The following is a 27,036-nucleotide window of genomic DNA, read 5'->3' on the forward strand; positions in this document are numbered from 1 at the left end:
AAAAATAAAGAGTATTCAATTACGAAATGAGGAAGTCAAATTGTCCCTGTTTGCAGATGACATGATTGTATATTTAGAAAACCCCATTGTCTCAGCCCAAAATCTCCTTAAGCTGATAAGCAACTTCAGTAAAGTCTCAGGATACAAAATCAGTGTGCAAAAATCACAAGCATTCCTACACACCAATAACAGACAGAGAGCCAAATCATGAGTGAACTCCCATTCACAATTGCTTCAAAGAGAATAAAGAGAATAAAATACCTAGGAATCCAACTTACAAGGGATGTGAAGGACCTCTTCAAGGAGAACTACAAATCATTGCTCAATGAAATCAACGAGGACACAAACAAATGGAAGAACATTCCATGCTCATGGATAGGAAGAATCAATATTGTGAAAATGGCCACACTGCCCAAGGTAATTTATAGATTCAATGCCATCCCCATCAAGCTACCAATGACTTTCTTCACAGAATTGGAAAAAACTGCTTTAAAGTTCATATGGAACCAAAAAAGAGCCCTCATTGCTGAGACAATCCTAAGCCAAAAGAACAAAGCTGGAGGCATCACGCCACCTGACTTCAAACTATACTACAAGGCTACAGTAACCAAGAGAGCATGGTACTGGTACCAAAACAGAGATATAGACCAATGGAACAGTACAGAGCCCTCAGAAATAATACCACACATCTACAACCATCTGGTCTTTGACAAACCTCACAAAAACAAGAAATGGGGAAAGGATTCTCTATTTAATAAATGGTGTTGGGAAAACTGCCTAGCCATATGTAGAAAACCGAAACTGGATTCCTTCCTTACACCTTATACAAAAATTAATTCAAGATGGGTTAGACGTATATGTAGACCTAAAACCATAAAATCCCTAGAAGAAAACCTAGGCAATACCATTCAGGATATAGGCATGGGCAAGGACTTCATGACTAAAACACCAAAAGCAATGGCAACAAAAGCCAAAATAGACAAATAGGATCTAATTAAACTAAAGAGCTTCTGCAGAGCAAAAGAAACTACCAACAGAGTGAACAGGCAACCTACAGAATGGGAGAAAATTTTTGAAATCTACTCATCTAACAAATGGCTGATATCCAGAAACTATGAAGAACAAATTTACAAGAAAAAAACAACCCCATCAAAAAGTGGGCAAAGGATATGAATAGACTTCTTTTGAGAAGTCTCAAAAGAAGACATTTATGCAGCCAAAAGACACATGAAAAAATGCTCATCATCACTAGCCATCAGAGAAAAGCAAAGCAAAACCATAATGAGATACCATCTCACACCAGTTAGAATGGTGATCATTAAAAAGTCAGGAAACAACAGGTGCTAGAGAGGATGTGGAGAAATAGGAACACTTTTACACTGTTGGTGGGACTGTAAACCAGTTCAACTGTTGTGGAAGACAGTGTAGCGATTCCTCAAGGATCTAGAACTAGAAATACTATTTGACCCAGCCCTCCCATTACTGGGCATATACCCAAATGATTATAAATCATGCTACTATAAAGACACATGCACACGTATGTTTACTGTGGCACTCTTCACAATAGCAAAGACTTGGAACCAACCCAAATGTCCATCAATGATAGACTGGATTAAGAAAATGTGGCACATATACACCGTGGAATACTATGCAGCCATAAAAAGGATGAGTTCACGTCCTTTGTAGGGACATGGATGAAGCTAGAAACCATCATTCTAAGCAAACTATCGCAAGGACAGAAAACCAAACACCGCATGTTCTCACTCATAGGTGGGAATTGAACAGTGAGAACACTTGGACACAGGGTGGAGAACATCACACACTGGGACCTGTCATGGGGTGGGGATAGGGGGAGGGATAGCATTAGGAGGAATACCTAATGTAAATGACGAGGTAGTGGATGCAGTACGCCAACATAGCACATGTATACATATGTAACAAATCTGCACATTGTGCACATGTACCCTGGAACTTAAAGTATAATAATAAAAAATAAAAATGAATAAATAATAAAAATAAAAAATTGCTGAAGACACTCTGCCTCTGCCTTATCAGAAGTAGCTTATTATCCAGTTGGGATAGGGATAGAAGTATGCCTGTGGACAACTAACTGTAATAGAGAACAATATAAAGTAAACACAATAGTGATCACAAATCAAAGCTATGACAGAGCAGCATGGATGCAATGAATTCCACTCATGGAGGATGGATAACAAATATAACTGGAGGAGAGAAGGAATGACTTATTAAGATTTATTATTTCAGTTGGCTGCTGTGGTAGAAATTACCAATGGTCATTGTTTACTAATAAGACGCTGATTGTTTTCAGTGTTAAGTTTGCAATGCTTAATGAACATTATCATTTGCCAAGGAATGAATGCAGATTAATTAATCTGGGTGTTTATTAATCCTTCTTTTTTTATCTTTCCCTTCAAGAGCTTTTCTAGACTTTTTTTTTCCTAATCACCTTCCCATGTGAAATCCTAATATCACAGACATAATATACATCTATTTATGTACTATATGTGTATCTATCTACCTACTCTTTGTACATAAAAGAGTAATAATTTTTCATCCCCCGCTACCAATTATTGCTCTCCTGGGGATAATAATGCGTCTGTTGGTTAAAGCCAATCATGGTATAATTCCTTTTCTATAGGCAGAGCATGTGATATAACCACGATCAGTGAGCAACAAGGAGAACCCTGAGAAGGCACATAAACCTGCAAATGTGACACTTCCTGCCTTTATATATGGTCACATTAGGATGTGATGGTGAGAACTTTAACTGATTTCTTACTATGCAGGAAAACTTAGAAGGATTTAAGGAAGCTATTGTAACTTTCAACATTTTGAGCTACTGAATTAACCAACCCTGGATTTACTCTTCCAGTTTTCTTGATGTGTGAGATAATAGATGTCTTTATTTGTAAAGGCATATTTAATTAATATTCTCTTACTTGAAACTAAAGAATCTTATCCATTATGGGCATCCAAATATGATAGCCTTTTGATAAGTAAGGAGAACTATTGATGGGCTCAGAGAATATCATGGCAAATGCACAGAAACATGAAAGATCAAGGTAGGCTCAATGTAGACGAATTTTTGGATAAGAATGCAACAGTAGAGACTGTTATGGGATTTCAAGAAATATGAGGCTAGAATGATGCAGTGAGTCCAGATGGTGAAGGCATTCTTAAATAATTTGTTTGATTTTTTTAAAGCAGGACCCTTTTGACTTATATTTGGAAAGAAAACAGATGTAAGTGAGATGGCTAAAGAAATTGGGAATAGTCTAAGCAATACATAATTGTGGCAGTGGAAATGTATAGATGGATATGAATATGAAACATACACAGAAATAGAATATATAGAACTTGGTGAGTGATGGATAAGTAAAGTGAGTGAGTGAGAAGTACTAATGACTCAAAGTTTCTGGACTTGATGCTTTGGAACAATTTGTAGCATTACTAGAGATAAAGACTAGAATGGAAAGATTAGGGATTGGGAATGAGAAGTACATAAAGTATAGCAAGTTAATTTTGGGATATTTTGAATTTCAGATGCAAGTAGCATATAGAGATGAAAATACTCAGAAGAACTTGGAAATGGCCTGTGGTAATAACATATTATATAATTCTTCTTGAATCTTCTGTATTTTCCCCTTAATTATGATCAAATCAGCAAACAGGTTTTATAGAATGATTCTGAACCAAATCATTAACAGGATATTTTATAGGAATAAGTAAAAATGTGATTTCTTCAAACACTTCCACAAAAGAAAAGCTTTAATGCTATGTGCATTTAAAGATTTAGTGCATGTACATTAAAAATTCCCAATTGGTTCTTTCACCCAACTCAGACTACTGTTTACATATTGGCAGACCCTGTGTAGGTTAATTTTAGCAGCTACTAATTACTTTCATTCTCTTTTAATTTTCTAGAATATTTGGAGTTATAGTGCATTAAATAATGTGTAAATCAAATATGGAATCTATTTATGTGGGTAAAAACTTAAACACTTCCTGAAATTGTGTTTGGAATGAAAAAGCTTTATAACAAGAACATACACAGCATAAATCTGAAATTGTTTATGTCTAAACTGGAGCTAAATGTAATCACTACTATGGTCCTAGTAAAGAAGGAATGCAATTCAGAGTGTAATTCCCTCCCTTCCCTCTAAATCCAAACAAAACAACCAAACAACACTAACATTTTCAATGCGAGCATCTTACAGCCTTCCGACCCATTATTTTAAAGAGGGATTTTCTACAGTTTTTAAGGAGAGTATTTTAAATGTTTTTGGTTATATCCCATATGTTTTGACACTGTTTCGGATTGACTTCAAAGGGATTCTCTTGCTGGAAAATTTAGGCACTTTAACCTCAAAGAAATATTCCACAATAGTACTGCCGAAGAACTGAACAGGAAGTCTTTCATATATTCTTTGGGAAAGAAAAATAATTTGCTTGTATGTTTTTTATGGAATTTGAGACATCATAATGTTTGGTACCATTAGCCTCTTTCTTTATCTCTCATAAAGACTCCTTTAGTTTTCCCATTTCTCTCTGTGGTGCGTGTGACTATGCTCAGCCTCCCTCTCCCACGAGACGGTAGCTCTAACATGTTGTATAGATGGCATTTAGCCACAAGGGCATGGCAAGTGCTGCTTTCTCTGTGATTGTCATTAAATTGTGCCTATGTTTAAAATCACACAAGGCAATGGGATTGTCTTTGACTTTTAAAAAGAATAATTTCTCTCAATTAATACTTACTCTTACCAAGAAAATTCACCTAACATTAGCCAAAATAGTTTTAAAGTTGCAGGGACTGATTAAAAACTTCAAGAATGCAAATATGCTTGAATTTAGATAAATTAAACTAACTGATATACTGAAATAAAATTACATTGCATCACAATTTGTTTTTTTTAAATGTGGAAATATGGCAGAAGACTCTCTGGTTTCCAGATTCCCATTATAAGCATAAAACTACAGAGCTTCTGCAAAAGTATGGCATTCCACATTCATTATCTTGAGGCAAAAATAAAGTCAGAAAGGCAGGAAAAGGAAAGCCAAGACAAAAACTCTCACACGTAGGTGTCTATGAATCTGAGAAGGCCGATGTGTAGAAGCCAGTTGATTTACAAGCTAGTAGTTAGGTCATATCCAAAAGACAAGTGCAAAGAAAAGTTTAAATTCTTGATTCCAAAGTTTAAACTAAACAAAATAATTTTTATGAAAATCAATTTTACTTGAAAAATGCTAGTCATTTTTGTCACATTAAATATATTTATTAAAATAAGTTGTTTTCACCACTGATTCTAAAAGAGTGCTTACTTTCAGGCCCTTTAGATAATTTCTTTTTAATATAATATTTAAAATATGAACTACACAAAACTTTTCATTTGAATATTATTCCCAATTCATTTTGCTTTGTGGTATTCAACTTTAAATAATAACAATCTTTAACTATAGTTCATGATTTTTTAAAACATTCAGTGGTGTTTAGTATTTTCAGAGTTGTGTGACCATCACCCAACTTTAGAATACTTTTATCATTCCCCCAAGAGAGAGTGGTATAACTACAGATCAATTTTAGAACACTTTTATAATTCTAGATAGAAGCTCCTACATCGATCAACAATCCCTCTCCATTACCCAGACCCCTTCTGTAGCCCTTAGGCAACCACTAATATACTGTCTTTTTTTTTTTTTTTTTTTTTTTTTTTTAATATAGATTTAGCTTTTCTGGACATTTCACATAAATTGAATCATACAGTTTGTAGTCGTTTGTGACTGGCTTTCACATCATATGATTATTTTTAAGGCCTGTTCATGTTTTAGCATGCACAGCACTTGATTCTTACTTCTTTTTATCGACCGCAAATTTTCAATTGTCTGTATATAAACATCAGTTATATATCCATTCCTCAGCTGATAAGACATGTGGATGGTTTCCACTTTTTGACTATCATTAATAATGTTGATATGAATATTTATGTGTATGTTTTACATGGGCATAGTTTTTATTTATCTTGGGTATATACTTGTAAGAGGAATTTTGGGGTCATGTGACAACTCTATGGCTAACATTTCAATAAAATGTCAGACTGTTTTCCAAAATGCCTGTACTGTTTTACATTCCCACTGCTACGTACAAGGGTTCTGATTTCTGCATATCCTTGCCGACACTGTTATTGTCCGCCCTTTTTATTGCAGTCATTCTATTGAGTGGGAAATGTTCTCTTACCGAGATTTTGATTTGTACTTCCATCCTAATGATATTGAGCAACGTTTTATGAGCTCATTGGTCACTTGTATACCTTCTCTGGAAAATTGTGTATTCAAATATTTTGCTTATTTGCACTTGACTTAGTTGTCTTTTTCATTACTGGGGGGGTGGTAAGTGTTCTTTGTATGTTCTGAATACAAGTTCCTTATCAGATATGTGATTTGCAAATATTTTTTCCCATTCTATGGATTGTTTTTTTCACTTTCTTGATGGTATGGTTTGCAGCAAAAAAGTTTTTCATTTTGATGAAGCCCAATATATCTACTTTTTCTGTTTTTCACTTGTATTTTTGGTGTCATATTTAAGAAACTATTGCTGAACACAGTCATGAAAATTTACTTCTATGATTTCTTCTAAGAGTCATAATCTCTTGACTTTAACCTTAATATAAAAGATGCAATGAAGAAGGATTTTTCTGAAGGGAAAGAAGGAACAATAGCAAAAGTAAAGATAAGAAATAGGAAAAGGAAGTAAGGAAAGATGTTATAGATCTTTTGAAAGCAGGGAATTTGTTTATGTAGTGTGGTTTTGAAGCTCTTTAACTGATTGGACTTTCCAGAGAACAACTAACTTGCTTTTAAAGCTCCAGGGAACTTTAGAGATGAGGGGCTGGGCCTGGAGCTTTTCTCTCACTGCTGTTCCTGCCAACCATCTGAATCAGGGAGGAGCATGAGATATAAAGCTGGCCCTTGGGACTGGGGCTGAGGCTGGGGTGGAGCTGGAAATAGAGATGGAGCTGGAGGAAGAACTAGAAATGAAGCGTAGGCTGGGGCTGGATCTGAGGCTGGGCTAGAGCCAGAGCAGAGGCTAGGGCTGAGTTTAGTACTAGGGTGAGGCAGGGTGGCCACACTTGCCCAAGCTGAGTCTCTTCCTCTCCTCTTGTATCAGTTTTCTAGGGCTGCTGAAACAAGTTGCCATAAACTGGGTGGCTTAAAACAATAGAAATGTATTCTCTCAGTCCTGGAGTCTAGAAGTCTCCAGTTAGGGTGTTATCAGTGTTAGTTCCCTTTTGAGGCTCTGAGGGAGAACCTACCCCATGTCTCTCCAAACTTTTGGTAGTTGATGGCAATCCTTGGCAGTTTTTGGATTATAGATCTATCACTGCAGTCTCTGGCTCCTTCCCTCTGTATCTGTGTCTCTGTGCCAGCATTTTTGTGTTGTTGTAAGGACATCATTCGTATTATATTTAGGGCCCACCCTAATCCAGCGTTCCCTCATGTTTACTTAGTCACATCTACAAAGAGTCTATTTCCATAAAGGGAAAATCCACACAAGTTCTAGTAAATTCTGGGGAGACACCATTCAACCCAATATACCTCTTTGGTAGGTTTTTTGGAGACTGAGCTCACGTCGCAGCACCTGCAAATACGAAAGAAGCAGGAAAGGAGCTAACCAACAAGAGGACAATGCTAAGACTTTGTCATGGCAAGACCCAATGTCGATCCCAAGCTTCACGGAAATAACATTCAAATTTATTATCGTATTTTACTGTATTAAGGGAACTAGATTGTATCTTGTTTCATTTGAGAACCACTTGAACACATTTTATGTTTTTCTTCCCAGTGCTGGCTTTCACTTTGAATGCTTTAAAAGTGTCTGACTTCACACTCTGAACAGAGCTACTGGGAGTGTTTTAGATGCTACAGAGTGACCTACTTTAGATTATCTAAACTTGAGGTGTGAGAAAAAAATTAAAATCAATTTTGGTAACTAAAAGGAGGAAGTAGAGGTATAGAAGATCACAGAAAGCTGTTAGTTGCACTTTCATGCTGACAGTCTGTGGGAAGATCCAAGGAACCATCTGTTTGTGAAGTCTCTAGGCATGTTTTAACAGTCATGCATACAGGCAGCCTTAGATAATCACCACAAAAAAAGATTCTATCACACTGACATCATTTAGGAGTACTAATGGTATTTGAAATCATGTAAGAATAGCCTTAAAAATGAAAGGTACACATAGTCATGTCTAAAGTACTATACCAAATTGTTTTTTGAAGTCTCTTAGGAGCATACTATTTGAATATATTTTTGATGTTTTATTATGCCCTATCATCTTCATCTACTTTTATGGTTTGCTTTTTATGGTTCAATTCCATTCTGTCTCCTACTAGAGCTTTTATTAGTCATGAGCGATGAGGCTATACTGAAAGAACAACCTCAAACATCTCTATAGCATAAAACAAAAGATTTTATTTGTACTCCTGCAAAGTTGCCTGTTAGTGGGTATTCTCCTTCATTTGGTGTGGTGGGGTAACTTGAAGGATGGCCCCACAGTGATCCCTGCCTCCTTGTATTCATCCCCTCTATATCTCCTTGAGCCATCTTGTATTCTTGGCTATGGACTGGACTTATTGACTCACTGCTAGTAATTAAACACTCAGAAATAATAGGTTGTCACTTCCAATAGTAGGTTATAAAATGACTGTGGTTTTCATTTGACAAAACTTTCACACTTTCTCCTGAATCACTCACTCAAGGAAAGTCACCTGCTGTGTTATAAGGGAATCCTGTAGAGAGGTACAGGTGGCAAGGGACCAAGGCCTGCCAGCAAACCTAAGTGAGCTTGGAGGTAGGTACTCCCTCACCACATCTGAGTCTTCAGAGGAGACTAGAGTCCCGGAAAACAGCTTTGTAGTAACCTTATGCGAGAATTCGAGCCACAGGCACCTAGGTAAATTGTGCTTTGGTTCTTAACCCACAAAATCTGTAAAATGATAAATATCTGGGAGTAATTTGTTATACAGCAAGAGATAGGTAGTATGTCTGGTAGCTTGGGAATCCAGGGACTCTCCACTCTGTGATTCAACCATAGCAACATGAGACTTCAAACTTGCTCTTGTGTAGAAAAGAGATCTTGGAAAATCCACTCTTGAATTGACACACATCATTTGCACTTATAGTCCGTTGGCTAGAACTAGTCATGTGACTCAAACCTAACCTCAGGGAGGCTGGGAGAAAGAGAGGAGGGCATATAACTCTCCATGGATATCAGTCTCATTATCACATTTGTTCCATCCCTTGTCAGACATTAAATCAACAAACACTTTGAAAATTGCAATATTAAGAAAAAAGAAAGAAAAAATATTTCTCAATTCTATCACCTCATTAAGTTAAAATCCCTAGTTATTCCCTTTATTGCAGTGCCTCTCCTCATAAGAGACAAGTCCAGAGAATCTTTCTCTCCTTCTTCTATCTCCATATGCTGCTGAATCCTATGGTTATCTGACTTCTAACTTCAAATCTAAAGAATATGACTTTTGAAGATTTACAAGACTTTTTATATTTAAAAAATGAAAAGTCTTGTCTGAAGCCCTCATCCTTGACCTCTGAGGCTCTTAATGCAAAATTTATACCAAACTTGTTAGAATTTGTATTCCCTTTCATTTTTTGTGATGTATTTTATTATTTCAGTCATTGGAGGAGTCATGCTGGTGACCATTCTATTAATAAATGCAGCATCATCTCCCATTCTTCTCCAATTATATTAGTTTTACTTATTTGGCACAAATATAAGCAGGAAAGGGGAAAAGTTACTTAACATGTCTTTAACTAAACCGTATTTGAGTTATTTTACTTCCCCAATTTCCTATCAGATTCTAGGATTGCTTGGAGCAACGTAAATTATCATTCAATTATTAATATATTATATCACAAACTATTAAATAGTAAGATAGATTTTTTTCTTTTTTTCCCCAAGTTTTCCCTGTGGTGATGATGAAATAAGCTGGCATCATATTCCAAGAAACAGTGAAAGGGAATTAATGATCTAAGAAAACCACTGGGGAAAGCACCTATTTTTGTCATAAAGATATGTGTTAGATTTACATAAGCATATTTTATTATTTAATAATTACAGAATGTTTCATTGGTATATATCATGTGTTTAACATGTCTGTTAAAATTAGCCTATTGAATCCAATCTGGTTTGTGTAAGTCTGAGGGAAAGAGTTCTGAAGGGGTATGCTAAGATATCTCCCACAAAAATGTTTCTGATATGATGTTTATATTTTTTCTTTTTCACTTTTTGTTACTCCTCTTGTCCCCTTTAGTATAGGGGCTCCCACATGTTCTCACTTTGGCCTTATCTTTCAATTCTCTCTTCCCTTGGTGATCACATCTGCTCCCACAGCTTCAAATGACACTGCTCTGGGTATAAGTGCCGAGTGTAAATTGTTAGTCTTGACCTCATTCCCAAGCTCAGAGCCTGATTTCCAAGGCCTGCTGGCTGCCCTTCTGACATCTTCTACTCTTCACTTTCAGAACAGAATTCAAACCTTCTTGTCCTCCTGGTTTTATGTTTATGCCAATGGCATGATCCTTTTCCCAGTTACTAATATGAGAACCTCTGAGTCACCTAATTCTTTTCACCTCCATCTCCAGTAGCTACTCAGATCCTGCTAGTCCTGGTTCAGCTATAGCCTTCTCAGCTATGCCCTCCTTTCTTTGTCAGCAACTTAGTTTGTCTGGCGCCTAATATATTGCCTCTCATGGAAAAGACACTTAATAAATATTTGCTTATTCCAAATCACTTTGTTTATGATCTACCTTTGTTCAATACATGGTGTGTGTGTGTGTGTGTGTGTGTATACATTTATATATGTATTTTTTTTTTTTTTTTTTTTTGAGACAGAGTCTTGCTCTCTCACCCGGGCTGGAGTGTAGTGTCATGATCTTGGCTTATTGCAACCTCCACCTCCTAAATTCAAATGATTCTTGTGCCTCAGCCTCCTGAGTAGCTGGGATTACAGGCACATGCCACCACACCCAGCTAATTTTTGTATTTTTAATAGAGATGGGGTTTCACCATGTTGCCTAGGCTGGTCTTAAACTCCTAGGCTCAAGTGATCCTCCCACCTTAGCCTTCCAAAGTGCTGGGACTAGAGGCATGAGGCACCGCACCTAGCACCGTAGTACGTACTGAACAGTTTTAATCTTTGCGCTTCAAGATTCACAGGGTTTTTTTCTAGTGAAACATGTTATGACCTATTTGGAAGTAGCCTCAAAGAATGTTCATGAAAGAGAGAGAGAGAGAGAAGGAGAGAGAGAGAGAGGAAAGGAGACAGAGAGAGATTATCTTCATTTCCCTCAGTTCCAATGAGGTGTGAAAAAGACCCAAATATCTCAATTGTCCTAATGAAGGACATAAATGGAAGCTGAAACAAGGATAATAAAGATGCTGTGGTGAAGAGCTGCAGAGCAGACCATACAGCTCAGTCCCTGAATGGGAGTCACACCATATCTTAGGAATCACATCAGCTTCCACAGCCAAGGTGGCTTCCATTGATTGAGCTTTCTCTGCTTGTTCTTAGATTACTGACGGAATATAAGGAGGCTGCAAAGATGACCCTGAAGTGGTTAATGCACCCTTCCAATACTGAGGGAGAATTTCATTAATTATTTAGGCAGCTGATGCAGCAGGGGTGGGAATCAACAATTCAAGAGTCAGTGTGGTTAGACACCTCAGTGGATACTAGCAAGAGCTAGAGGACGGCTTCAACCCAGAAGCCTTGATTTTATGTAAGTCTATCTTCAATCTAAATACTACCTGGAATTAAGGTGTAACCTGGTATGTCGAATCAAGTAGAACTTGTGGTACATGAAAATATTCAACTTTATATTTTCCTTCCCTTATCTTCCTTTTCCTGATGAGACAGCTGGCTGTCCCATCTCTGCTGTGTAGTTTTGTTTTTCCAGGCTGAAATCAGGCAGTGCCTACTGTTTTTCTCCAACTTCAGGGTAATCTCTCCAAGTCGTTCCAGTGAAGCTGAGATATTGAGTAAATAGCTTGGGTCAGAAAGGTTAAGACATGAAGAGTTCATGGATGAATTCAGTTATAGAGAGAGAATGAAACAATGTGTGCATGGCTATGTTGTGAGTACAAATTTTAAGCTACACTATATTTTGGGAATCTTTGTTTTGCTCACTTAAGTATCTCAAGGCATTGTAAGGGTGTTGACTGAATAGTAAATGTTTAATAAATAATTTGTTGAATGAATGAATTGGTTAAGGTAAAGGATACCCACTACCTCTATTCTGGGAGTGAATCCTGGAATTGAATAAGCCTGTCCTGAGCCAATAATCTTTGCTAGAAGCCAACTTCTAGCAAAGGGTGAGAAGACAGCATTTTGCATACTTTGGCTCTAGGTTGGAGGCTGCGTTTAGCCTATGAGGAGGTGTTCTCTATCTAGGTCAGCCTAGCTCACAAAGGCATTATATAAGTGTTTGAAGCCACAGCCTCAGAGAAGTAAAGATTATTCTTTGATTGGTCATTGCCTCTGGGCATACATTTCTTCTGGTGACTTTATGGGGATTGAGAATTGTCTAGCAAAGAACAAAATTCTGTGCTCCTGGGTTACCTCATAACAAGGCATCCTAATTTCACCTTTTTCATTTCCCCTAAATAAGCTTAATTCCCTCCCTCTATACCCAGGCTCTTACTTCCTGTTTGGTATATCCTTTCCGGATTGGTTTCAGAAACATCTTTGCCATCACTTCTACTTTTCATCTAAATACACTTGGAACTTTCCTTTTTCTACTTCAATTTGAAGTATATTTCTCCCTTCCCTGAATCCTATAAGACTTTTATTGCAATTCACACATTATGGCTTATGTGATACTTACTACTGTATCATTTTTCATTTACCATACGGCTTATTAGCTTAATTACCTTTATATTCTCCACAGTGCATTATATAGAGCCTACTACATAATCGATTTTTTAAAAAATGTTTACTTAATGCATAAATTCAAATTGGAAAATATTACAGCCTATATGTTAAAGACTCTGTCACATTAGGTGACATATATTTTACATGCATCCAAACAGTTATTGCAGCCCAGATTTTTGCCTTTATATTCCATTTATGGTCAATGCCTTCAGGGCTAACACTAATTGTATATACTTTAGTATAGCTCTGAAATAATTTCAGGTTCATAAATAATATTTCCCCATTCCGTTATAAACTCAGAAGGGCAGAAACATTTACATTTTTTATAATCCTCATGGAATTTAGCATGATATTGGGCCCATTACATTTGTTACTGTATACACATAGGTTAGTTGATTGAACATTTTTTGTAAGATTCCTAGAAGTTGGTATTGCTATAATCTTGAATATATTTTTTACTAGACTGTGTAGAGATATAACGTATTGAATTTTACTTATCCAGTCTTACATGTTCACTTTAAGTGTTGTCTCCTTGGAACGAAGACATCCAAGTAAAAATTGAAGAGTTTACTTATTTAAATAAAGCAATCCATTTAAAAAGCTTTAAGTGGTGACTTCAACTGTCCTTCCACTACTCAACACATAGATATTAAAGATCATGATATATTAATTTCAAAATTTCTAAATGTCTGGCTTTTATTTAACTAGCACAAAATTAGAGACCTTAAAATAACTACAGAGGAACATTTTTAACTCAGAATTTTGATGTAGTACAAATATAATAATGCATTAACTAAAACTATTGGAATCTCATTTTCACTGTAAACAATTTGTACATTTTTCAACAAGGAAAAATGTATTTGATGATGTAAATTAGTCAATCAAACCGGACTCGATGAAAAAAATTATACTTCTTGTTGCCTAAATTATAGAAAATCATTTGCAGATGTTGCAATAGTCCATTACGTATTTGAATAAACTTTTAGCTTGAAAGAAATTGAAAATCACTTAACTAATACATCTATGCATATATATTGACTGAATCATTATTTGTTTTCTCAAGTATGGTAAGCTTAGTTGATTATTGAAATAGTGTGGAGCTAGATCAGTAGAAATATATATATAGTTATATATCTCTCTATATATATCCTGGAATAAAACCCACAAGTAAAACTTAGTATCTTGTTACCTGAAACAGTAGCTCCATTTAGCTAGAGATTATTTTGTATGAAGTCTGGGTGTTACTATGTGAATGACTGAAAATATGTCAGCCATACCTAAATGTAAAATTCTGCATACAGAAGAGAGAGTAGAGGGGAAAATCCTGTAAACATCAGTTTCCTTGTCTGTTAATGAGAATCATACAGAATCTGCCTCTTGTGGTTGTCCTGAGGAATAGTAAGTTATTAGATATAAAGTCCTTAATACTTTATATCTGAGTTCAATAACTCTCAACCATCATTTTTGTGAATGATATTTCCCATTTCTCTTCTATCAGTCTTAAGTGTTAGAAATCAATTTAGATATATAATCCATTATCTATAAAGTATAAATATATATAGAGAGTGTATATAAGTCCACACATCATTTACAGATAATGAATCCAGCACCTCATGAAAATCTAGTGAGACTTTCATGGAAATTATAACTATACTCATGGATTTTTTTTGTTGTTGTTATTTTTTGTGTGTTTGGTTTTTTAAATGAAAATGTAATCTTTTTGTTAGGCCATGAGTTCACAATGGCAAATCTAGGATTAAAATCTTGATCTTTTTTGTTATTCATCATTATTTCCACTGTGTTAAGTGGTTACTTTTGATGACTGTTACCCTAAATCATTCAACTTTTATATTTTGTCAAGAGAATTTCTTGAAAATAAATGTGTGATAAACAAGCATCATTACTTAAATGATAAAAGAACAGTTTAATTGTTTCTAAATTTTCCCATTATAGAATAATAATATTGACTAAATATTTATTCACATACCAAAGAAACACATGGCCATCCTAGCTGTCATATCACTGACTTACATTTTGATTTTGAAAAAATCATTTCAGTTTTCACCTGACAAAAATTGAAAATAGCAGTTCTATTTTGCCTCCTCTTTACCTCACTGGCTTACGGTAATATTGAACAAGTTAATATTTTACATTGCTAGATAGACTTTTTGGAGAATAAGAGTGTTTTTAATGAAGCTTTTTCTTTTATTTCTTTTCTGGTTTTTTGTTAGTTTGTTTGTTTGAGAGTCTTACTCTGTCACCCAGGCTGGAGTGTAATGGCATGATCTCAGCTCACTGCAACCTCTGCCTCCCAGGTTTAAGCGATTCTGGTGCCTCAACCTCCTGAGTAGTTGGGATTACAGGTTCACACCAACATACCCGGCTAATTTTTATATTTTTAGTAGAGAGGGTTTCGCCATGTTGGCCATGCTGTTCTCAAATTCCTAACCTCAAACAATCCACCCACCCGGCCTTCCAAATTGCTGGAATTACAGGCATGAACCACCACACCCATCCCATGAAGCTTATTCTATATAAATACTATATTAATTACTTTACAAGAAATTTTTTCTATTTTTGGCAAGACTTTTTAGCAGAAGTCATCATCAAACTAAAAGAACAGAGAAACGATTGACAGAAAGTAATGCAGTAGTTAAATGTGGTCATGTTTGCAAGAATCAGATAAAGCTTTCCATCCATCTGGATTCCATCTATTCTTCCTTCCAAAATATCACTAATATTTCAGTCTTTTGATCTCTTCTGTTTAGGCTGAGAAACTTGGGGTGGAGGTAGGATGACAGGTGAATGGGAGGATGAAGGAAAGTGATGAATAAGTGGTTTATTTAATTTTAGTGTTTAAGCATCCAGTACAGTGTTTGTATGTAAGCCAGGCTTGCAAACTTACACTGCAAAGCCAGTGTACAGCTCTAGAGCCAGTGCCAGTAGGAAATTTTTAAAATATGAATTGTGCAAGAGAAATATACCCAAAGGGTAGAAAGTATTTCACATTTGCTCCAGAAGACTATACTTCCATTAAACTTTTATATTTATCCATTGGGAATTTTTTTTAATCTTCAAAAGCTATTTTTATTTGAATTTCCTGGAACCAAAAATGTATGTTGTCAAAATTTTTGATTCCATTTTGGGAAACACAAAACTAAAACATTAGAATTCCATTCGCTTTCCTATTATCTTTTAAAAAATTTACGAAGAAAGATTTGCCTGAAAGAGTACCAGTGAAGGAGGAAACACATAATAGTTGATAGTTATTCTAGTTTATTGACTTTCACCTCAAAAGGAGTACCAACAAAAGAGGAAAAATATAATAGGTGATGTGACAGCAAAGAAGGAAAAATATAATAGATGACAGTTAATTTGCTTTATTGACTTTTACCTAAAGAAACCATATTTAATTTTGTGGTCAACTCTAAGAGATCACAGAGTCTATTAAGTGATCATCATTTCTTTTGTTATCTCACATTGAGTCATCTGACTTAGAAATGGGTGGGTGAAAAGAACCTTCACTCACTATGTTTTAATGTTAGAACATAGAAACTCAAATCGGGCAGGAAGAAACAAACCTCTCTCATGTAAGAGACACTCAGTCCCCTGAAAAAGAACAAATTTTTCATTCAGAGTGAACAGCTTGTGAGACAAAGCTTACTACCTTGCTCATAGGCAAGGGAGGTGATTGTCAAATATAGCTGGAAGGATGTCTTGCCCAGCCTTTTGCAGATGCTTGAAGTTTCTGTAATACAGAGAGAAACTTTTCATTCCACAAACTAAGATGAAGTTACAAGGCTTATGTTTCTAAGAGAAGGAGTATACTGTAGTGATTTGAATTTAGTGAGGTCAAAATAACTTGTACCAGACTGTGTCTTAATCAACCAGCAAACATTTGTTGACCATCTACTATGTGCCATTTGTTGAGCATCTACTAGTTTTATGGTAAAACTGAAGCTCAAAGGTTGTATGCATCTTCTCTGATGTCTCCTTAGAATCCTCCAAGCTAAATGAATTATTCATTTTTGGGGGCTATCACTGGGCTACCACATACTTCTGTAACCCACAGGAATGTTGCTTTCATTGTCACCTATCTTCCCCCACTGGATTGCATACTCCACACGAGAACTAAGGCTAGCTTGGTCTCACTCATCTTGGTAACATCCGAGTGTATGAATCTTGGCATGCAATCGACATTTAATTCATACTTATTAAATGAATTAATAAAACTAAATAAGACATTAATGCTACTCTATGGCACTAGACAGGTAGGACAGGAAGTAAGACATGAGTGCAGAACAGTTATTGAGAGATTAGTTGCTTTAAGTTTATCATGTATGATGATGAGTTAGGGAGAAGAGACAGAAAAATAAATGAGATCAAGAAGTCCCCAAAAGACGCTGCCTAGTTTCTCCCAATTTTGTTGTGCCAATCCTATGCTCAGGTTGAAGACAATTAGTTATCCATTACATTACCTTTAGATGTTCGATAGCAATTATAGCTACTCATTTATTTACTAGAGGTTGGCTTACATTTAATTTATTTGTTTCAAGAACTCAAAGTAATGACATGTAGCAGAAATCATGCCTCTCTTTCTCTTTCTCTGTAGGCACACATTGCATCTAGGTTCGAAATGAGAAGAAGTGAGTTTAAATGGGCAATTCCTAATTCCTCTGGAAAAGATGATCATTGACATGAATTTAAACAGACAGCATGAATCAAAGATTAACAAGTGAGTTCAATCCTGGCTCTGCAGTTTAATAAGGTTGAGGTCTTAGACCACATGCTTACTCTCTCTAAACCTCAGTTATCTCATCTCTGAAGTGGAGGTAATAATGCCTACCCTGTTTATCTTTTAGAGCTGTTATGTGTAATAAAATGCTTTACACACTATGAGCTACCATATAAATGCAAGGGACTCTTGCTATTATTATGGTCATGATTGCTCTGGTAATCATGATGATAGCACTGAATACAAATCTAAAGGGCACATCCACATAATTAAAGTGTCTTACCTCAGGAACAGCTCCAGACATTCACATCTGTGAAACAGCATCTGATCAGTCTTTAAACTCATCAGACAATGTATACATTGGTGGTCCCTGAAGAATTACTGGCACATTAATTTGCTTGCCTGGAAACATCTGGATTCTCTAAAATTAGATTCCTGATGAAAGATCCCTGAAGTGTTGCCAGATTTCTGTTTAGATAATTTTATTCAGTTCAACAAACAAGAATCGAATGCCTATTATAGGCCAGAAATTGTTGTAGGTAATAGAGACTTAAAGATTGGTGATCATGGCTCCTGCCTTCAAAGAGCTCACAGTTTATGGGCAGAGACAGATACATAATTAGATGTCCACAGAATATAAAATGGAGTTATGTGTAATTATTACGTAAATTACAGTGGTACTACAGGAAGTAGACTAAAGCAAGATCAGAGACTTTCTTGATGGAAAGAATGCCTGAATCGAACATTAAATCATAAGTAGAAGTTACAAAGGCAAAGTGAGTGCAAAGTGAATGTAATTCCAAGCAGAGGGAACAACATGAGCAAAGGAGTTGAAACTGGGAAAAAAATATGTGGCTATGTTGCTGGATCAGAAACCAAACTGAAAGATGTAGAGGGAGCTAAGGCTGAAGACTGGAGAAGAAGAGAAAAACCAGTTCCTGGAAGGGCTTGTGGGTCATGTTTTTCACTCTGTGATACATAGATACCACCAAAGGGTATGAAACAGATAAGAGACATTGTGAGATACAGATTTTAAATAAAATGCACTGGGTATTGTGGTAATTGAAAGATAATAAAACTGGAAGCAGGGACATTTGGTTAGTGTGGCAATTTGGAGAGATGAACCAAGGAAACAGTAATTAAGATAGGTAGCAATAGTTTTGAGAAATACACACACACACTCACACACCCACAGAGTGTGCAGGGAGAGACAGGACTTGACAGCTACTTTAATGTGGCATTGAAAAATACAAAAGTGTCAAGACAGAGCCAGGCACAGTGGCTCACACTGATAATTCTGTTTACTCTGGAGACTGAGGTGGGAGGACCACTGGAGGCCGGAAGTTTGAGACGGCAGTGAGAAATAATGATATCACTGCACTCCAGCCTGGGTAGCAGAGTGAAACACCATCTGAAATACAAACATTAAAAAATTCAAATTTCAAAAAAGAAATATACCAAGATAGATTACCCAAGCACCGTATTGGTGTAATAGATATCTCGGTCTATGAAATTAAAAATTATGATATATTACTGAATTTTTATAAGCTATCTAATTTCTGACTCCAGAACAAATTCCGCTAGACTGCCAGGGGAAAAAATACCTGAACTCCCAGCCCCAATCCTTACTGACATTTCTCTAGTTAGGATTTCACTATGATTTTAAGGTCTTAATGCCAAGGAGTTGGGGATGGCCCATTTGGTTGTTGGCTGTGAGTCCATGCCTGTAGCTGCTGAGACAGCTGTCATCCTGGCCTACGTGGCCTTTACAAGTCCCTCAGTTCTCTCTGATGCCTCAGTGCCAAGCATGGTTCGTGGGCAAATCTTGGGAGAGAGGGCATATGTTCTCTTCGCCCAGAAGCAGTGAGAAGCCATTTTCTCCTTTTGCTGTACTTTCCTAGGAAATGGAGAGGAGGTACCTTCAGCCCCCCAGGAAGCCACAGGTCTCTCATCATTGCCTTCTTCTCTTAATCTGAGGGGAAATAATTCTCTGAGGAAAATTCTTTTCCTTTCAGGTCTCTCTGTTTTTGTGTGTTTACATCGCAACGTTTCTTCTCTTCTCTGGAGTTTAGTTTGGGCATAGAAAATACATCAAGGCAATTCCTTGCTTTTTAAAATTATCTGCCCTCTACTTCCACATAAAATGGGTCTTTGTCTTCTCACCACTTTACCTTTGGCACCTGGCATCCAGAAGACTCTGATACATTCTAAGAGCACACACACAAATATTTGTTTATTAAATAAATGAATATGAGGGTAAGTTATGAGCTGGCATGACATATTTTAGGAGGAAAAATGCTACCATTTTGGAATTCTCTCAGCAGTGCTATATACTGAAAGAGTCAGTGAGTGAATTAATTAGAAAATGAATACAGCCATGGCTGCTTACTTTTGTTTTCTGTTCTCTGCCACATTCCTTCCCTGAGGCATTCAACACAGAGCTGATTTCATGCTAAAAGAGAAGCAAGAGAAAGGAAAGAAAAATATTCAGGGAGGAAAAAAATTAATTAAAATATTAATATAATCCAGTCAGATTACTTATTTCAAGTCATCATCTAATACCAATCAAAATGCTTCTTACTACCTATCTAAATTGAGTATTTTTATTGAAATGTTACATTTATTTCAATGATAATCGAAAGATGAATTAGAGAATTGAGAATGAACAGAGATTCTTATAGACAGTTTCAAATTTACTCATACTTAATCAGACTAAGAAAAGTATTTTTAAAATTTTGTCTATGACTAATAAGATCTTACTCTCAGACCTCGGGTCCCCTACTGCTTGCTGTGATAATTTTTCCTTCCTTCCTTCCTTCCTTCCTTCCTTCCTTCCTTCCTTCCTTCCTTCCTTCCTTCCTTTCTTCTTCCTCCCCCACCCTCTCCCTCCCTCCCTCCCTCCCTCCCTCCCTCCCTCCCTCCCTCCCTCCCTCCCTTCCTTCCTTCCTTCCTTCCTTCCTTCCTTCCTTCCTTCCTTCCTTCCTTCCTTCCTTCCTTGTTTCCTTCTTTGGAAGGAACTACCAACCCTGTGCAAAGTAATTTAAACATGGTGGCTAAGTTTGTGCAAGTAGAGAACATCAGATACAAAACAAAGCAAAACAGAAACAAAACACCAAAAAATGTAAATTAAGATTGTTAACTTTTAGGGCCTAGGGATAGTGGAAGAAGAATCAAAAGAGCACAAGTGTTCAAAATCTGGATTGCAATTCCCTCTGTCTAGGCCAGGACTGGGAGAAGAGGTACTAGAGGACTACCTCTGCCCTTGGTGTTTCCCCACTTATGTGACATACCATCTCTTCTCTGGGTTCTCTTACTATCTCATTGTTGGGTAGTGCTTGGCTGCTGTAATAGGCATGGAGACATAGAAGGATATACTCCATCCATGTTAGTGGTAGATTAGTCCTTATTGTGTGAAAGAGAAGGAGGGTAGGGAGGAAGGAGACATTTGGATAATTTTATCTCAAGACATTAGCCTATCTTTAATGCTATTACATTCCTCCACCTCCTTTCTGCATTTTATAAACTAATCTTCTTTTTCTTTTTATTACCTTTGCTTTTAAATCACCTCCTTATCCTGTAGACCCCTGGACCCCAACTTGGCTCAATAGACTCAGGCAAATAGATATTTTCAAAATATTTTCGTATTATACCAATATTAAAAAAATTTTGAGAAAAATTAATTGTCTATTATACAATTGAGTATCAACAATTAAGTGCCAAATATGCTATGGATTTTCTGTGCATTTTTTCACAATATCAAATACATGCTATAGGTTTTATTTCCATTTTTAACTATGAAATGTATATTATTGCTTTACAGAGGTAGAAATGAATGCTTAGAGAGATTAAATAATTTGCCCCAAATTATACCCCTCATAAATGGCTTTGCTGAGCTTTAGATTCACGGGATTCTTACTCAGAAGCCCATGAATTTTGCAGTACATTTTGTTGTTCACTGCCAGTTCTTAACTCCATGAGAAACATTTAGGCATTTATAGGAATGTGTGAATCATAATTAAAAGAACACACACTCAGGGGCAGGAGACTCAGTTTCAAATTCTGCCATTTTGCAATTTTCTGTCAACAGTGTGGTAATAACAACAGCAAGCGCTCTCATATCCCAACTTTGTCTTTTATTAACTGTGTAAACTTGGGCAAACTCTTCTCATTTCTAAGTCTCCAACTTTTCATTTGTCCAAAAGAGAGGTTAGCATTAGGGACAGCTGTGAAGAATGAGCGTGATAATACATTGCAAGCAATGTAGTACAAACCTTGGGAAAAGTAAAAATAGAAATAAAACACTCAATAAATGTATACCTCATCGATCCAAGAGAATTTTGATAATTTATGAAGCAAGCATTATGTTCTATATGGACCATTAGGTTATTTGATAAATGTATGAGTTTTAACACAAGTGCTACAATGTAACTATAATAAAAAGCCCAAGAAATAAATGTTCATACAATGAAGTCTTTTTCTTTTTCATTTTTCTAAGAAATTGGCTCCCCATTTCTATGTTGTAGAAATGAAACAATAATTTATTATTAAATCACTTCTTGGGCAACATCTGATCTAGAATTTTGTACTTACCTTTTTTTTTTTTTTTTTTTTTTTTTTTTTTTTGAGAACAAGTCTCGCTCTGTCGCCTAGGCTGGAGTGTAGTGGCACGATCCTGGCTGGCTGCAATCTCTGCCTCCTAGGTTCAAGCGATTCTTCTGCCTCAGCCTCCTGAGTAGCTGGGACTACAGGCATGCACCACAATGCCTGACTAATTTTTGTATTTTTAGTAGATACGGGATTTCACTATGCTGGTCAGGCTGGTTTCAAACTCCTGACCTCAGATAATCCGCCCGCCTTCGCCTCCCAAAGTGCTGGGATTACAGGCATGAGCCACTGTGCCTGGCCATACCTACATTTTTATTATTTTAATTGGCACATAAGAAATATACTATTTTGGGGTTATAGTGTGATATTTTGATACATGCGTACATTGTCTAATGATCAAATCAGGGTAATTAGCAAATCCTTTGCCTAAAAAATTTATGATTTATTTGTTTTGGAAGCACTCACAATTCTCCCATCTAGACATTTGAAAATATACAGTAAATTGTTGTTAACTTTAGTCACCTCACAGTGCTGTGGAACTCTATAACTTATTCCTCCTGTTTACGCTATAATTTTGTATCTGTCAACCAACCTCTCCCTATCTCCTCTCTCTCCTACCCTTTTCAGCTTCTAGTAAATGCAATGCTGTATTCCACTTTTATTAGATCAACTTTTTTAGCTTCCATATATGAGCAAAAACATGCAATATTGATCTTTCTGTTCTTGACTTATTTCACTTAACATAATATCCTTTAGATTCATTAATGTTGCCTCGAATGATTTGATTTTATTTTTTATGGCTAAATGGTGTTCCACTGTATATACATTGTATACTACATATATAATGTATATGTAGTATGTATATACAATGTGTATATATGTTCATTGTGTGTGTATCTATACACACATATATATGTATATATAAAATAGTATTTCATTGTGTATTTTCTTTATTCATTCTTCTGTTGAGGACACTTAGATTGATTCAAATTCTTGGCTGTAGTGAATAGTGTGTAATAAGCATGAGAGTGTACACATCTCTTTTACATACTGATATCCTTTCCTTTGGATACATACCCAGTAGTAGATTGCTGGATCATAGGGTAGTTTGATTTTTAGGTTTTTGAAGAAACCTCCTCATTGTTTTCCATAGCAAATGTACCAATTTACATTCCCACCAACAGTGTATAAGGGTTCCCTTTTATAGGCATCCTTGCCAGGATTTGTTATTTTTGTCTGTTTGATGATAACCATTGTACCTGGAGTGAGATGAGATCTCAATGTGGCTTTGATTTGTATTTCCCTGATGATTAGTGATAGCGAACTTTTTTATACACCGTTGGTCATTTGTATGTCTTCCCTTGAAAAATATCTATTTAGATCATTTGCCTTTTTTATTAATAATTGAATGACTTGGGTTTTTATGACGTTTAGGTATTTTAGTTTCTTGTATAACATTTCAACAACAGTAATTCATAGCTTTCTCAAGTAGCTGAGAGCCCTAGAAAGATGGTAGGGGGAATCTGAAGCCACCTTCTGAGTTAAGCAACTGTCCTCACAGTCCAGGGCACTCAGCCAGAAGCCCTGAGCCAAGCATGCAACATTCCATCTGCTGTACTAACCAAAGGTAAATGACCCTCAAACCCCAAGGGAGTGATTCAGCTTCAAGAAGGAGACCTCACCTTTTACAGGACAGTCAGGTTGAGAGTGGCTTTGCTTAAGTGATTGAAGAAGAAAAAAAAAATCTGAGATCTAGTTAACGAAATGTATTGAGGTCATTTCCACCATTCACTGATGGAGCTCAGAAACAGAAAGTGTCAGGACGGCTATAATTAGGAGAGAGAGTTAAACATTTAACAGCATTCCAGATTTCAGCTACACCTGTCATCGTTTTTAACCACCCTTTCTTCCCATTTGCACTTTATTGGGCCTACAGTCTTCCCTTCTCCTTTTCAGGACTTGAGAGAAATATGCAAAGAAAAATATTAAAGAAAAGAAAGGTGATATTTTGAAAAGATACTTGGGAGACGCCAGTTTCTGGGATAGGTTCAGTTCTGTGTGCCTGTCTTTCTTTTGACTATAATTCATGTTAACCCTCTCTGACTGAGGAGTGTGAAGTCATTTGGCCTGTGCATGTATGTTCCTCAGTGAATGCACCTAGGGGTGTCCCGTTGTTCCTTGAGAGCACTTGTACAGAGAAAGCAGACTTGATACAACCTTCTAGAAAGTCTAGTATACAATGAAGCACAGTAATTATCTTTAGGGATGTCACGTGTAGATTATTCCCCCTACTTTTGTTTTAAATAGGCTTTAGTTTCTAGGTTCACAGCAAAATTGAGTAGAAAGTAGTTTCCATATACCCCTCTCCCTACATGTGCACAGCCTCTTCCACTATCAATAGCCCACAACAGAGCAATACATTTGTTACACTGTATGAACTTACACTGGTACATCAGAGTCACACAGTCGATGAACTTACACTGGTACATCGAAGTCACACAAAATCCATTGCCCATAAAATAAAACCAAGTATGTTTTATTATTCCATCTCCTCTCAGAGCCATGAATACACTGTATGTCACCGGCTTGGTGAAGGACAGAGAATACACTATAGTAAACAATATTTCCAAATATACATGTTTGATAACACTGGAGTTATCAGATACACATTTCTATGTATACTCTTATAGAAGAATCAGGCCTGCTGTGCCTATTTGTAAGTTATTATCTCCAACATTTTCTTTCTTAACCCATGAAAACTGAAGTTAATATATATTATATTTTAATATTCCCTAGTATCAGTAATTTGCAAATAATCTAAATATTTTTCCATAGGGAAAAGATGTCACAAAAGCAACATTTGCTTAGTAAAGATAGATTATCAAAAACGGCCTTGCTAAAAGCAGGTTAATGCTTTAAATGATGCAATTGAACAAGACATAATTAGGGCTATTTCCTTCTTCTTGTTTTAGAAACACCACGAGCCATTGGCACAGAGGTGAAATGGGGTGATTTTATCACTTTAATGTTGAGTTGTTTTTCCCAGTGTAGCTGTTAAGTTGTCCTTCCATAAAATGACACTATGAAATAATTCCACTCTGCAAAGCTGTTGTTTCATGACCAAAAAATTGTTTGCAATAATTAAATTGTAGTTGCTGAAGTTCTTATTTCTTCTTTGAAGACAGTGTTTGTTTATAGGTCCATAAAGAATGGGAAGAGAACTTTCATTTTAAAATGGGCCTTTGAATAAGATTAAGAGTTGTAAATTTTGTATGCTCTAATGAATGGCTGATAATTGTATTATTCTGGGTTCTCCAGAGAAAAAGAGCCAATATAATATATCTACATATTTCCAGTCTGAGTCCAAAAGCCTGAGAACCAGGCAAGCCAGTGACATAAGTTCCAGTTCAAGTTCAAGTCCCAATCTGAAGGCAAGAGAAGACCAATGTCCCAGTTTGAAGACTACTGGTCAGAGAGAACAAATTCTCTTTAACTCAGTCTTTTTGTTCTATATAGCCTTCAATAGATTAGAGAAGTCCACCACAAAGGGAAGGGCAGTCTACTTTACTAGGTCATCAATTCAAATGTTAATTTCACGTAGAATCCCTCTCACAGACACCCAGAGTAATATTTAACCAAACATCTGGACACCCTCTGGACCAGTCAAGTTGACACATAAAATTAACATCACAATAATGATACGTTTTCAATTCTATTCTATTTGGTATACATTTGTGAGCACTGTAATACACTGTGCTAGGTTCTAGAAAGAACACAGAAGACTAACACCTGGTCCTTTTCTTTGAGAAGCTAACAAATTAATGTTAAGAGACATACACACTTAGTTCTTATGGTATTAGCATAAAAAAAGTAAGTATGATCAGAAGAGTGAGTGGTTTGGATTATGGGAACTGGAAAATGATTACAGAGAATAGAAATTAGAAAAGACTTTTGAGCAATGGAAACATGAGGAAATAACATGAACAAAGGCATGTGGGTGTGAAAAACCCCATGGAATGCCTATGTTTCTGGAATCCAAAGAACATGGCCAATGTCTTATACCCTGAAAAGACAGGTCAGAATCATGTCATGAAGCCTCCTCAGTGTCATACTAAGGAATGTGTTTACTTCAGAATTTTGGCTACTTTGTAGGAATAATTATTTTCTTATTTTCTTATGTTTGCAACATTGTCATCATGATCACAGTTGCCATTTAAGAAGAGAGATGGTCACCTAGCAAAAAGTTGAGTTACCATTCATATGGCTGATTAAAAACAAAGGTTAAAGCTTTAACTTCTGGTTTCATCTTTCCTTTCTACTTATTTTGTACTATTTCTTCAATAACTTATTGAGAACTGGATTCAAAGTTTAAACTACTCCTTTGTACTTAGTTTTTGGCTTTTTGTTGTTTATAGATTTGAAATCATGCACACATAATTTGCTCTTGTTAAAAATAATAGTAATAAGTACAAAGCAGGTAGCCTTTATTCTCTGGACACTGTTTCTCTTTCCTCATAAACTTAAATGGTTTTAAATAATGATCTGTGTAATCTTTGAAACACAGACACTTTGGGCACCGTGACCAGCTTTGTCTTTCTCTCTAGTAAAGAACCTAATGCAATACTCAGTATACAAAAATTAAGTGCATGGCAAATGGAGAAAACCTATGACTTGAAAATAGCATATCACAAAAAGCATCTTGCTTCCCAATTGGTGATTAATCATAGAAAATG

At 36.1% G+C, this 27,036-nt stretch overlaps 1 long non-coding RNA gene across 1 annotated transcript in view; it reads right to left on the reverse strand.

The window, feature by feature from the left end:
* Positions 1-27,036, reverse strand: part of LOC140710192 (uncharacterized) — a 277,481-nt gene that overhangs the window by 244,436 nt on the left and 6,009 nt on the right. Inside the window, exons 2-3 of the long non-coding RNA XR_012091135.1 lie at positions 20,088-20,150; positions 19,004-19,109 (exon numbers count right to left, since the gene is read on the reverse strand). This is a non-coding gene — a long non-coding RNA (uncharacterized lncRNA). The remainder of the gene's footprint in view (positions 1-19,003; positions 19,110-20,087; positions 20,151-27,036) is intronic.

This window comes from Chlorocebus sabaeus, chromosome 25 (genome assembly GCF_047675955.1).
Source record: "Chlorocebus sabaeus isolate Y175 chromosome 25, mChlSab1.0.hap1, whole genome shotgun sequence".
NCBI classification, from domain to species: domain Eukaryota; kingdom Metazoa; phylum Chordata; class Mammalia; order Primates; family Cercopithecidae; genus Chlorocebus; species Chlorocebus sabaeus.